The 15,938-nt window shown below is 35.2% G+C and overlaps 1 long non-coding RNA gene across 1 annotated transcript; it reads right to left on the bottom strand.

Annotated features, from left to right (window-relative positions):
* Nucleotides 1-12,166: 12,166 nt before the first annotated feature.
* LOC118766740 lies at nucleotides 12,167-15,230 on the bottom strand. Its single transcript, XR_005002646.1, has 2 exons — nucleotides 14,598-15,230; nucleotides 12,167-14,392 (listed from the first exon to the last, which is right to left on the bottom strand). It is a non-coding gene; the product is annotated as an uncharacterized LOC118766740 (long non-coding RNA).
* Between the last annotated feature and the right edge of the window lie 708 nt (nucleotides 15,231-15,938).

Raw genomic sequence — 15,938 nt, 5'->3', positions numbered from 1 at the left:
ATATAAAGACTAGCAGTATCGCCCGGCGTTGCTCGGGTTTGTAAGGGAAATAACTATATAAGCATTTTTAGAGAGTTACTTCCCTTATAGATGCCAATTCGGGCTTTCTTAGCCATTTCTGTTTTGGTGTCTTCAAGCCATGAAGTCGTTGTTCTAAAAGAACGCTGGTCTCCTTGACAACGCTTTACGATGTTGATTTCCTTACACTCCTTTCCCCACAGCTTCATGAGGGAGGGAAGAAGGGGAGAAGCAAACAGGTGCAGGTGTGACCATGGACGCCAACTCCGCCGCCATCTACACACGAAAAATTATGCATTAAAATGGAATAAAAAATGATGTTAAATTATTTTTAAAATCGTAGACTCATCGTAGACGTACGCTAATACCCAGAAGGGCTCGATATGAATCACGACTATAAGATACCTGAATTTGGTTAAACTACACCGCAAAATGTGGGAGTAGTTAGGAATCTAAATCGAAGGGGACAGATACTCACACAACTACAGTTTTATATATATAGATATGTGTTTGATAATGATTATATTCAATTATCATATTTATATATTATATATTTAAGCAAATTAGACAGGTGAATAAAGTATATTAAATATATGAAATACAAAAACTGTGTATATATGTATATATACAAAGGATTTCTTATACTTTTCCTCCACCCTTTCAATTTTCCATTTCAGTTGTATTCTGTGTAAATTGGACCTTTTTATACATACACATATATACATTTTTTTTTGTATTTCCTGTATTTAATATACTTTACATATTAATCTAACTTGCTTATCCCTGCATTTACTTTTATACACACTCAAGTTTAAATCTCTTGAACAATAAGTGTATTCTACACGGAGAACATTTGGATCTCATCTATGAACTATATATTTAATGTTACATATTTAAAATTTTATATTGCACATCATCATCGTCATTATTTTTATGTCCAATCTTGCATGTTTACCTGTGCCACACTGAATTCGTTGAAGCAGATTTTCTACTGCCAAATGCTCTTCCTCTTCACCCTTGCTTATTTCTTCTTCATCAGACAGGATTTCACAGATGACTGAGAATGAAGAACGCTACTTGTAACTGCAATTTTCATCACTATCCCATGATGTCAAGACAATGAGACACTAACACACACAACAGCATGCACGCATCCGCTTACCTAAACAAATGCGAGTGTGTGTGTGTGTGTGGTGTGTGTGTGTGTGTGTGTGTATGTGTGTGTGTTTATATATGAATACACCAACAGACAGAGCACTGCCAACACCTGACCATGGAAATACACTGTCCCCTCAGATTGACAGCCAATCACTCTGAAACGTTAATATTGGAGCTTTTGGCATGAATGCCAAGTAGTACAGAATGTTGTTTCCAAATTTCTGGCAGAGAGAATTGTGTCATAGTGCTGTTTTTCTCACAGACGGTGCCCAACTGACCCTACTATACTGTGTAGTTGAAAAATCAAAAACAAACAATGTGCATGCATGAAATTAAAAGTATGGAATGGTGACAGTTTACCCATCGCACCCAGTATATGTATATATTTATGTGTGTGTGTGTGTATTTGTCCACCCTGTCACCACTTGACAACTGACGCTGGTGTGTAAATGTCCCTGAAACTTAGCAGTTTGACAAAAGCGACTGATAGAATAAGTACTAGGCTTACAAAGAATAAATCCTGGGAGGTCAATTTCTTTGATTAAAACCCTTTAAGGTGATGCTCCAGCATGACAACAGTCAAATGACTGAAACAAGTAAAAGAATTTGAAAATACATATGTATGTATATATATATATATATATATATATATATATATAAGATCCGGCAAGCCAAGTGAGACCATAATCCATGGCCTATGCCAGGGGTGTAACCAGCCCACTTATGTGTACCTTTCCTTCATTGGACACTAAACTCTGCTTGCGAAGACCTGTTGAGGCAAGTGAAATCAAAATCAAATTCGTTGACTGGCATCTGTGCTAGTGGAACACTAAGAGCACCATCAGCGCATGATAGATGCCAGAGCAGCTGACTGGCTTCCGTGCTGGTGACATGAAAAAAGCACCATTCAAGCGTGATCATTACCAGCGTCACCTTACTGGCACTTGTGCCAGTGGCATCTGAAAAAACATTTAAGCGATGCCGTTGCCACTGCTGCTGGACTGGCTCCTGTGCAGGTGGCATATAAAAAACACAATTTGAGTGTGGTCATTGCCAGTACCACCTGACTGGCCCTTGTGACTGTGGCACTTAAAAGCACCCACTACACTCTTGGAGTGGTTGGCATTAGGAAGGGCTTCCAGCTGTAGAAACTCTGCCAGATCAGAGTGGAGCCTGGTGCAGCCATCTGGTTCGCCAGTCCTCAGTCAAATCATCCACCCCATGCAAGTATAGAAAGCAGACGTTAAACGATGATGATGATGATAATATATATATATACATATACACACACGTATGCATGTATGTGCATGTATATGTGTATGTGTGTGTTTCGGTGCATGTGTATTTATATATGTTTATTAGATAGCATATAAGCTGCTGAGAGTATTTCTTATTTGCAACCACTCCTTCTTACGTAATCACTCCAAACTTGAAACTTTTAGCTGCAATGTATAATAAAAATAGACAATCACACAAACTGACTCTCTGTCTCACATACACTCACACTCATACTCACACACATACACACACACAATGATATATATCTGTGTGTGTATATATATATAGGTGTTTGTGAATGTATGTATATGTATGCCACCAAAGTTATTTACTTTGAAAGTCTACGCAGTAAATTTGATGATGTTTACCTCCGATAAGTAGCAATACAGTCATTTAATGCCTTCATCATACTGTCCTTTCATTGTCATCCTCATCATCCTCATCATCATCATCATCATTCCTATGGCTCTTGTAGTCGTCGTTGAGTTTGGTACTTATAGGAAACCATCTTCAACACCAATTTAGACTGTCGGCAGAAGACATGAGATTGCATTCAGGAATTCCAGTTCCTTGCCACAGATGGAAATTACAGACTGAGTCTGGTTCTTTATTGAACCACCGAAGGATACTTGACTTTTTTGTGAGGGGTGTGGATGTACATGTATTACATAATATTAAAACAGATCGATGTGTGTTATATATGTATATATATATATATATATGTATGTATATGTATGTATGTATATGTATGTATATGTATGTATATATATATATGTAAGTATGTATATATATGTATGTATATATATGTATGTATGTATGTATATATATATATATATGTGTGTGTGTGTTTGTGTATATACATGTATGCGTTTGTGTATATACATGTATGCATTTGTGAATATATATATACATATACTCACACACGCACACATAAAGTATTAAGATATACGTACACTGACACACACAAGCTGGCATATACAAGAGACAAAAAATAGCTGAGTGTCCTTGGGTGGTTCAATATAGTTCTAAAGAGATTTCTATAATTTTCATTTATGGCAAAGAACAGAAATATCTGAATAGAATCATATGTTTGCTTGTATATGTGTGTGTATGTGTGGATATACATTCATACATACATACATATATATATATATATATATATATATATATATATATATATATATATATAAAGATGTTTAGAATGTATAACAAGGTGCCTCAATTTAAGTACCTAATTCAACTGAATCTAGATTATATATAAGCTTGTGTACCCATATGTACATATATACCTACATGTATGTATGTATGATCATCATCATCATCATATGTCCGTTTTCCATGCTAAACGATGATGATGATGATAGTACATACATACATGTAGGCATATATGTACATATGGGTACACAAGTTATGTATGTATATATGTGTGTGTGTGTGTGTATGTATGTATACATAGTCACACATGCAATATTGATGCATGTAGGCAGAGGCGTAGCTGAGTGGTAAGAAGCTTGCTTCTCAGCTACATGATTCTTAGTTTGATTCCACTATGTGGACGAGTTCTGTGACATGTGGAGAAAATTCATTAGCAAATCTGTGCTCATGATTAGATTTTAGCACCTTCTAAACTCACCTGGCTAGCACTACCCATTTTAAAATGAAATCACTAAAAATTCCACAACATAGAAGATAACATTATATACACCAATATAAAATCTCTCTCTATATAAACGGCAGTTTGTCTGTCTGCGTGTCTGTTAGGTTGTACCCTCACCCTGACCATGGCTTTCAACCGATTCTGATGAAACTTGACACACACATAGCCCAATGTCATAATTCAAAACTAATGCAGCGAAAATTTTGAAAAGTTCCCCCAGTTCTGAAAAAAATCGATAAATTCGACATGGGGTCGAGAATCAGAAACACAAACCACAGACTGTCTAGGGGACGCAACTCGACCTTTTTAACTCTCAAAAAAATTTACCATAATTTTTTTCCATTTCTTTGCTATTTTTTGGCTATAACTCTCTAAAAATGCTTTATAGTTATTTCCCTTACAAACCCGAGCAACGCCGGGCGATACTGCTAGTAATATTATAAAATGTATTAGTGTTAGGAGGAGTATCGAGCCATTAAAAACCCTGCCAAAACAAACAGGAAAGCCTTGTGCAGTCTTCTGCCTGGTCAGCTCCTGTCAAACAGTCCAACCCAATAGATGTGGTGTGCAAAAGAGAAGACTATAGATTTGGTCATGTGATGCATACAGATGAGGGCAACTATATAAAGAAATGCTGATCACTTAAAGCAGATGAAGCCTGAGGAAGAAGGAAACCTAGGAACATGTGGGATAAAACATTGAAGTCACAGAAACCAAATGGTGGTGCTGCAAGCGATAGAGGCCTTCCAAGTGGATATCACTTGGCAACTGTAGATTCACCTACTGCCCGTGAACCTTGTAACTTGTCCAGCTCAGCAGAACTTGTGATTTTGGTATATTCTCTGATCATCTTGTTCACTCCATTCTGTTCTTGCGTTACCTCATTTTGTATACATTCTTGCAATGGTATTCCTAGCATGGATCTTTCCAAAGCCCTTTGCTTGGAGTATCTGTCCAAAACTTGATTTCAGTGCCTCGTAGCGCTGCAACAGGGGCAATGGTTGTTCACAAGCTATGGTAGCAGGGTGTATGCCCGAGGAGGTCCAGCCAATCTACAAAGGTACTGGAATACTGACTCTATTGAAAGACTATCATGCTGAATCAGTTACGGTGTCTATTTGTTAGAAGATGGAAGCTAGCTAAATTCAAAAGATAATCATGGTCGACCTACCTATCCAGTGGGACAGCATCATTTGAAAGCTAAAACATTATGAATATATACATTTCTCTACAAATGTCTATACCTACCTACCTACATACCGACCTACCTACCTACCTATCTACCTACATACCTACATACATACATACCTACTTACCTACCTACCTACATATATACCTACCTACGTACTATGTACCTACCTAACTACCTACATACCTACCTACATACATGCATACCTACCTACCTACCTACCTACCTACCTACCTACCTACCTACCTACCTACCTACACACCTACCTACCTACCTACATACATACATGCATTACATGGAAAAATGTGAGCAAGAGAAATAATATTCTTAAGATTATTAAAACCTGGCAAATTACAGAACAATTTATTACATCTAGTAAAGTACAGAACAAGAAAATTTATCCTAATAATATTGCAGCTAAGGATAAAATTTCAAATAAAATATTTAGATTTAGAAAATATTAGCTTTTATTAAAACTTAAAATTTCATTACAAGTTATTACTTCTGTTTCTCATTACTGATTACTTCTATTAAAAATAAAAAAATAAACTCATTTGAAATATTTTTTGCACTTTAAAAAAATTCATTTTTGTAATTATTAATCAATAATTAGAATTTTAAAAATAGGTTATAAAAGATAATAATAGTACATAATTAGTACAATAAATAGAATAATACAAAAATTAGTTATATATTACAGTAAAATCTCCCTATAACAACAAATTCACAGTAAAATTTGCTTGAGTTATTGTTAAATCTTCACATTTTTAGCCTTGACCCAATGCCCATATTTTACATAATGACTTTGCCTATCATATATACTATTCTATTTTGCATAAAACTTTAGCGACATTGGTACTTCTGGCTATCATTTTAAAAGTATTCTAGTGTGTCAGTATTTTAACAAAATGATGGTACCCTTTTTATTTATAATATTACTTAGTAAATTAAAATCAAATAATTTTTAATATTCAGATTTTATCCTTAGCTTCAATAATTTAAGTAAAAATTTTCTTGTTTTGCATTTTACCAGTTGTAATAACTTGTCCTGAACTTTTCCAAGTGTACTAACTTGTCCTGTAATTTTCCAGGTTTATAATCTTAAGAATATTATTTCTCTTGTTCACATTTTTCTATGTAATTCATTTTTTTCCAGGCTATGTTATTATTCTAATTGACCATGTGCCAAATGTGCCAATTAGTGGTGTCATTGATAATTTTTTCCTTACCTCAATGATGGCAGTGACATATATTACAAGTCTCTTACAGAAATATATGTATAAATAAGTATAGAACTATATTATCACTCTCAAATTTGAGAAACAGACACTTATGACTTTTCTCCTTTAAAACTTCATTGCATGAGACTGATACCATTAAATTCCTCGAATTGAGCTCTATCATTCAAGTTTAATTAAAATATAGTTTGTTTTTAAAATAAAAAAAGTTAATTATACTTAAATCCAATTTTTTGCCTTATATTTTTTTCAGGATATTTTACCTCACAACTTTTTTCAAGCAAATTTTTGTTGCATGGAAACAAAACTATGAAATTCTTCATGCTTTCGTTTATCATCGAAGCTAAAATAAATATATTTTGCTTCTATAATAAAAAAAAAGTTAGTTAGAACTAAAATTGATTGACAGTGTTACTTACTCTACTAAAATGTTGCTATAAATTTTGATGTAAACTTTTTTTTACAAGATTAAATCTCAATTTTGTTATGCCAAAATGTAGCTAAGGACCAATCCTCTTCAAAAATGTTAAAAGTTTGCTTAAGAACTGCATTGTGACAAGCTCCGAAGATGCTGCATATGAGTAAATTTCGGCCTTAAGAATCTTATTCAACTACTACCATAGTTGAATGATACATACACATGTATATATGTGTATATAATTCAACTACAGTAGTAGTTGAATAATATTTTTGAGGCTGCAATTTACTCACATGTGACATCTTTCAGAGCTTGTCGCTAATTCAATTCTTAACCAAATGGAAACACATTAATATTTTTGAAGAGGACTGGTCCCTGGTTACATTTTGGCATAAAAAAATTGAGATTTGGTCCATCAGAAAAAAGTTTACACCAAAATTTGTAGCCACATTATAGGAGAGTAAGTAATACCACCGATCAAGATTAGATCTAAATAACTTTTTTATTTTAAAAGCAAAATATATTTATCTTAGCTTCAATGATAGAAGAAAGTGTGACGAAGTCTTGCTTCTGTACTTTATCAGACGTAATAAGTTGTCCTGTACTTTTTGAAATGTAATAACTTGTGCTGTACTTTCCCAGATTTATAATCTTAACAATCTCTTGCTTGCATTTTACCATGTAATGTGTGTGTGTGTTTATATATCAAGATGGTAAACACCCACAAAGTTATCAACCACCTCACCAACAACAACACTGAACACTTTTTTGATCTTCATGTGTCTAACACACGTGGACATGCCTACAAAGTCAGAAAACAACACAGCTCCCATGACTTTCGGAAACATTTTTTCACGCTCAGAGTTGCTGAAGCATGGAACAAACTGCCTGCATCAGTTGTTGACTGCCATGACACTGCATCCTTTAAGGCCCTCATGCTTTCCAAAATCTGCCGAAACTACACCTGATTATACATACACTTTAGATGAGTTGTAGTGCACCTGAGCACTGTACACAATGTTTTTATTATTATTATTATTATATTATTATTATTATTATTATTATTATTATTATTATTAGTATATATGTAATCTGCTCAATAGAAATATAGTCCCCAAAGCCTTAATTCTCACTGTCTATGTCTACTTAGTTATGTACCATTTTGTGGGAAACTATTCAGAGGTAACAGTGGCCAGGTCATTATGAAATTGGTTCTGAGGCTTGGCAGTTATAAATTTTGATTCCCTTGAGTGGCAACTTTAGTAGGTCTATTTTACTACTGACTTGGGTTGACCTAAACCTTGTGAGTAAAATTCGATGGATGGAAACTAAAAGGGAGTCCATCAGAAGCACGTGTGCATACGTGATAGAGGCTTCTTATTGTTGGCTGGTTGATAAATCTATCATTCAGTTTAATACCTCACCTTTATGTGCCATTAGCAGAAATACCCCTGTTGCCATTATTCAAAGTAGGTGTTTGACTCAGTAAGCCATCATATTGAAAAGAAAAACTAACAATACAGTAGTTGGGTTTTTTTTTTTTTTTTCTTAACAGTTCAGCTTTCATTTGTAGAAGGTTTATGTCTGTTGGTGAAGATGTGAGGTTTATGCATTGTTTGAATGTTAGACAAGGTGTGGCAGTTTGTGTTTGTTTATTATAGATTTTCTTTATAACATTCATTTCCAATCAATCAAGATAAGATTTCTGTTATTGAGTCAAGGAAACTTCTAAGCAATTGGTTAAATGACTAGAAATGGCAGTCACTTCTCCATCAGATCATATACTTATTTCTTTACTACCCACAAGGGGCTAAACACAGAGGGGACAAACAAGGACAGACACATGGATTAAGTCGATTGCATCGACCCCAGTGCATAACTGGTACTTATTCTATTGACCCCAAAAGGATGAAAAGCAAAGTCGACCTCAGCGGAATTTGAACTCAGAACATAATGGCAGACGAAGTATGGCTACGCATTTCGCCCAGTGTGCTAACGTTTCTGCCAGCTCACTTTTTTAAGGTGGTTTTTAAAAAGGCAGGACATGCCAGATAAAATGAGATATGAAAGGAAAACAGGATAGTCACAATTGGATTGTCTTTGCTCATATGTCTGCTGGATCAGGGCCATACAACAATTTGTCTTGATTTTCTTCATACTGGTAGTCTTCTATGGATACTTTTAGGGAGCAATAGTGCATTGTATCTTCTCAAATGCAACAGAAACATAAGTTAACAGATCTCAACTGGGGATTGAAATTGGGTTCACTTATTTCATATATTGGCTATTTCCTTTACAAGTTGACAACACTCCCCTTTGGTTGGCACATTCTAATTTTAAAATCAATCCCCGAAGACCATATTTTATTATTTTCATGTTCTATAGAATTCCAAACATAGCTGTCACAGTTTCCAATTTAGTTGGCTACATTATAGATACAATAAGCTCCCTCTGTGCTAAATACAAGCCACAGATTCAGAATTACCATTATTGCAGAGAACACCAGTTGTACAGAGTGACCTGGTTTAAACACACAAACACATAGAATGTTATTTCGGGAATTGGTCAAAAAGAAAAAAAAAAAACAAAAGGTGACACATGGGAGATGCTAAGACATAAACCAAAATAAGCATACTGGAAGAAATGCGTCATTTGTCTAATATTGAGAGCCAAAATAGTAAAATCTTACTTTCAAATGGGATTTAAGATTGAGGCCGATTTCTTCAAGAACACAATACTATATTCCAATATATTGATCTGACAATGTCTTCACATATTCTTATACTTTTATCATCACTCCCATTTTAGCTTTTGGTAGCCACCTTTCTAACCAGTCTCTTACTGCTTGTCATTATTGTTGGAGTTGTTGTTGTTATCAGTATTTTTGGCTTTTATGATGATATTTTTGTCATAACTATTTTTGGAAATATTGTTATTTAACTTGTTGCTATTTTCCTTGCTTATATTTTATCTGTTGATATTTTTTACTCATTGTGTTAGAATTTTTCTCCCTGAGGGAATAGAGGGTAAACCATACAATGAATGGATTTGAACTTGGTAACGAGAAGTAAAGTATGAATTTCTTCGTGATACAGTCTATGCTGCTAAATCTTTATTATTCAATATTATGGTAGAGTAGGAGAAGCATTTCGGTCTAGTTTCTACAGCTGGAAATAGACAATGGCAGTGTTTCAGAAAGGAGGTGGATAATGGTGGAACAGAAGTTGGGCAATGGTTCACAGAGGGAAGTGGAAAATAATGGCGTGTTGAGATGTATATATATATATATATATATATATATTATATATATATATATAAAGATATATATATCTATATGAGTAAATGTAAGGACAAGTAAAATATTTATTTATAAAAAATAATAAATACATTTGATACAAAAACTTGTCATACATTTATATATAAAATGGTCTGACTTACATGAATAGAAATGATTTCCTAATATCATTTCTATTCTGTGTAAGTTGGGCCTTTCTATATGTAAACTTTTAAATGTATTTAATATATTTGTATATCGACTTGCCTAACTTGCTTGTCCTTACATTTACTCCTCTCCCTACTCTATACAGAGAATACCTCTCTCTAATCTATTTATCTCTCTATCTATCTATATATATATACAGAGATGTACTCACATAGCAAGTGATTTGATCTGAGATTGTGTGCTGGAACGAAAACAATTGCAGTGTGGAAGGTATTTGTAAGCCATTTAAGAAACACACAAAAGCGTTCGATTCACTTCAGCATTTAAGTTTAATTTGTCAAAATATTTTCATCGCTAAAATCCTCGACCTGTTCACTGACAAAAATCTGTGCAGCGCGGATTTTAGCGACGAAAATATTTTGACAAATTAAACTTAAATGTTGAAGTGAATCGAACAGCTTTTGTGTGTTTCTTAAATGGCTTACAAATACCTTCCACGCTGCAATTGTTATATATATACATATATATATATGTATACATGTATGTATGTATGTATATATGTATATATATGTGTGTGGCCATGTGGTTCGAATGGTGGATGAACGCATGCTGAAACAGCTGTTTTATGGTGAGCTTGCAGAGGAGAAACACTATTGGCATAAACCTAAAAAAAAGGTTTAAGGACGGCATCAGGACTATTATGAAGTCACTTGGGATCGATTCAGAATACATAGAAACCCTTGCTTCGGGTCGAGTTGGATGGAGAACAAAGGTGTGGAGTGGAGTGAAAGCATTTGGAGAGGCCAGGATAACACAAGTAAGACTCAAAAAGAGATCTTAGGAAGAATGTTATGATTGAGAAGGTGAATGACACTGACCTTTTTGTGTGCACAGTTTGTGACAGACCATGCCTCCTGGAAACTGTTCAGAGATGTGCAACCAAATGAATACCCACCATCAGGTATCTACCATACTCTGAACACCTTGCTTCCCTGGGCATAGATACATTGAAGATCTGATGCCTGGCAATTGACTTGGTAAACACCCACAAAATTATTAACCATCGTGCCAACAACCACCTTGTGAGCATCTTTTTTGAGCTCCATGTGTCTAACGTACATGGGCATGCCTACAAGGTCAGAAAACAGCACAGCTCCCATCCATGACTTTCAGAAACATTTCTTCACATTCAGAGTTTCTGAAGCATGGAACAAACTAAACTACCTGCATCAGTTGTTAGTTGCCGAAACATTGCACCCTTTAAAAACCTCCATGCTTCCTGAAATTCGCCAACACTACATCTGATATCCCACCTCCCTTCCATACGCATGCGCACATGTATATTATGACTCATACGCTGTTCACTTTCCTGGTTTTTGTACATAATTCTATGTCCTGTACATGCACCTGTGATGAGTTGTAGTGCACCTGAGCGCTATACACAATAATTTCCTTATTATTTGATAAAACACATGCATAGACAACAAGAACAATGTAATCATTGGTAAAATGTATTTTATTTATCAATTTATTTTATCAGTTTTTGTTAATAATAATAATAATTTTTTCTCCAAATTTTACAATAAAATACATGAAAATCTTAGAATCCCTTTTGTGTCTTTAGAAATGTCCAATATTAGAGAAATGGCATCAGTTTTTCATTAACCATTAATTATATCATATTCTTGTAATATTACTATTACTGTTGTGATTATTATTATTATTATTATGATTATTGTTATTATTATTATTATTATTATTATTATTAATTTACACTATATTTGTATTGTTTCTTGCTTTCCTTTTTTTTTTCTTCTTTTTTTTTTGCAGTATATAAAACTATCTGGGTGAGGGTGGGAGGTGAGTCAAAGGTGAAAGGTGAAGGTCAGAAGAGTGAGATATGAGATGGGGAGGGATGAAGATGCTGTGATGTTGACCAGTGGAAAGTATAGAATGTGGATAGTGACTGGTCAGTAGTGGGTGATTGTGGGGGTGGGGAAGAGTGGGAGGGTTTCAGGTTATTCATTGATCAACAGTGGACTTAATGAGACACTGATTGGTCATTGAAAATCAGGGGTGTGCTTGATTAGACAATGGTTGGTGCATTCTATAACTAAATGATTTCTAATTAAAAATCTGTGAAGTGTAGTAGTAGTAGTATTAGTAGTAGTATAGTAGTAGTAGTAGTAGTAGTGAGGGTAGGCCTCATTCTTGTACATTGTATGGGAAGTGGGGTGAAAAGAAGAGTAAAAGAGAGACTGAGAAGGAGATAGAAATATAGAAGACTTTGGGGGGTTGGGCATGGAGGGGGGGAGACATTTGAAATCAATGAGTTGGTGTTGTTTAGCCTCAGGTTAACCTTGATCTAGTAAACAGACAGACCTATGATCAAAGATACTCCAGCTGTGATTTGAAGGTGATTGTGCTGCTATTTGTAGCAGAACAATTAACCGCATAGGGGCTCTTTCGTTGGTTGAAAGGGAAAAACGAGAAAGACGGAGACAGAGTAAGTAAAAGATTGAGAGGTAGAATTAAAGAGAAGGAGAGAGGGAAGAATTTGTGGAGGAGAAGGAGAGGAAAGTAAAGGGAGAGAAACAGCTGAGAGAGAGGGAAAGAGTGAAAGAGAGAGAGAGAGAGAGTGTGTGTGTTTGTTTCAGAGAGAGTGGGGAGGAAGTTTTTTGTTGATAATAACCTTGATTCTTGATAGAAATTCATTAGAAATCTCTAAGATTAATTATAAAGTGTTAATGAATATCTCATTGTTGTTGTTGCTACTAATCATCATCATCATCATCATCATTATTATTATCATCAACTAAAACAAAAATAACCAATTTCTGTCTCTTTTACAACGGCACAAAATTGAAATGTAGATTTGGTTGTTAATGTATGGCACTTCCCACATGCACATGGCTAAAATCTGGGGTCATCAGAGTCCCTTGTGAGATCCCTTATTCTTTCCGGTAGGATTTTGTCTTATGTCAGAAAGAAGCTAAAAATGTGTGTGTGTATGTATGTTATATTTCTAAATTTCTTGTGTATGTGTTATATTTCTGTTAAATATGTTATATTTCTCTATTTCGTTGTAGATTGTAAGTAGTGTGTAGAAAATGTGTTGGTTGGGGTACTCTAGTTTAGCCCAATTAGAGTACGTCTCACTGCCAACATAGTTAAGTACAACCATAGAACTTGCATTTAAGTTTTAATTATTATTTAGCTGAAGGATATACCTGACTGACCAAACTTATGATCAAAGACCCCCCTTGTTAGGAACCATCTTGACTTGGTCACAATGCTGCTAGAAGCATGTTGTCTGTGTTCTTTCTGTAAGAGGGTTTGATGTGGTTTGGCTACTATTTCTAGCAGGTCCAAAGGATACCGCAGAAGTTCTCTGTAGGGTTTCAGCAGGGCTTTCATTCTGGTTACTTGGAGAAAATGGTCTGTGATTTAGAACTCTTAATGCTGATCCTGTGGTTAGTAAATTCTCTTCTAGGGGTGGGTGTATGCTATCAATCTTTAGTCAAGATTCTCAGGTATTAATCAAATATGAAAGGTGGGGAATAGCTTTATCTAAATCTAAATCCACCAACCACAGATGTTGTCTCTCTCTAAACAACCACATTTTAAGGATAAAACAGATTATGGAAAATAATCTGTTTAAAACCAATAACAATAATTTAAAACAAATTATACACCCAAATTAAATTGTAAATTTAAGATTATTTTCCCCAGCACAGATGTGGTGCACCCACACATAACTGCAATTCACCCTTGGTCCTAAGCATGCGTTTCCTACCCATGGACTAATAAAAGACAGATTTCTCACTGGACAGGGTGTCTTACAAACTGAATGGGGTAGGGAGGCATTCAGGGTATATCCACCCCAGTACCTGATTATTATTTTCTATAATTTTGTAAAACTTTCTTGAAGGATGGAAGAGAAAGTTAACTGTGGTGAGATTTATGCACAAAAACAAAACACATAACTAAATACCTATTTCTTTACTACCCACAAAGGGCTAAACACAGAGAGAACAAACATGGACAGACCCCAGTGCGTAATTGGTACTTATTTAATCGACCCCAAAAGGATGAAAGGCAAAGTCGACCTCGGCGGAATTTGAACTCAGAATGTAGCAGCAGACATAATACTGCTAAGCATTTCTCCTGGCGTGCTAATGTTTCTGCCAGCTAAATACCATAAGACATTTTGTCCAGAAGGGGTAGCTATTTGAGAGAGATTTAGCTACTATTTTCTGAGTGACTGAGTAAAACTTCATAATAATGGGAGGCTACAGCTTTCAACTAATAATAACTCTAATTTTGAGAAGACCTGAAATTTTGTGGGATGGGGGCAAATTAATTATATCAACCTCATTAAGAGGAAAAGCAAACTCAAGCTCAGTGGAACTCTAACCCTGAGCATAAAGACAGACAAAATGCTAAAAGCATGTTAACAAGTCTGTCAGCTTGCCACCTTAATAAAGTTATTATGGGGTTAACTAGATCAACCTTAGTATTCATTGACTCCAGGGAGATTAAAAGGAATGATCAACCATCAATGAAATATGAACTTAGAACATAAAGGGTCGTAAAATTGTATGTCCATCACTTTTGCCAAACAACTCAGTGGTTGTAGTAGTAGTGACTTCTTAAAGAGGCAAAAGGCCAGGATTTTGGGGAGGGTATAATTTGGATTATATGGACCCAGGGAAAATGAAAGGTAAAGTTGATCTTAGTGAGATTTGAACTTAAATTATAAAAAGCTGTAACTAGATACCTATTTCTTTACTAGCCACAAGGGGCTAAACACAGACAGGACAAACAAGGACAGTTAAACGGATTAAGTTGATTATATCGACCCCAGTGCATAACTGGTACTTATTTAATTGACCCCGAAAGGATGATAGGCAAAGTCGACCTCGGTGGAATTTGAACTCAGAACGTAGCAACAAACGAAATACCTATTTCTTTACTATCCACAAGGGGCTAAACACAGAGGGGACAGACAAGGACAGTTAAATGGATTAAGTCGATTACATCGACCCCAGTGCGTAACTGGTGCTTAATTTATCGACCCCGAAAGGATGAAAGGCAAAAATGAAAATTGGCGGAATTTGAACTCAGAACGTAACGGCAGACGAAAAACGGCTACGCATTTTGCCTGGTGTGATAATGTTTCTACCAGCTTGGCGCCTGTAACTAAATACCACAAGGCATTTCTTCTGGTATTCTAAGACCTCTGCCAATCCATCAGCCAATAATGATTTGTAATATAGGTAGAAAGCGACAGGGTTGTTATGTTGAACCCAGTATGTAACTGGTACATCACTGACACTATAGGACCAAGGCCCTAATTGTGGGAGAGGAACGAACATTTGAATCTATAGACCCTGATTTCTTACACTGACATAAAGCCAGAAAATGGAGTGTGAAGTTGGGAGATGATATAGTAGAATGAGCCCAGATTGTGACTGGTATTTCTTTTATCAACAATCAACAAGACTAATAAAATGTTTCAATTATTGGCACAAGGCCAG

Source organism: Octopus sinensis, linkage group LG17 (assembly GCF_006345805.1).
Source record: "Octopus sinensis linkage group LG17, ASM634580v1, whole genome shotgun sequence".
Classification (NCBI taxonomy): Eukaryota; Metazoa; Mollusca; class Cephalopoda; order Octopoda; family Octopodidae; genus Octopus; species Octopus sinensis.
Note: the sequence above shows the minus strand (reverse complement) of the source record. Positions and strands in the feature narration are given on the sequence as shown.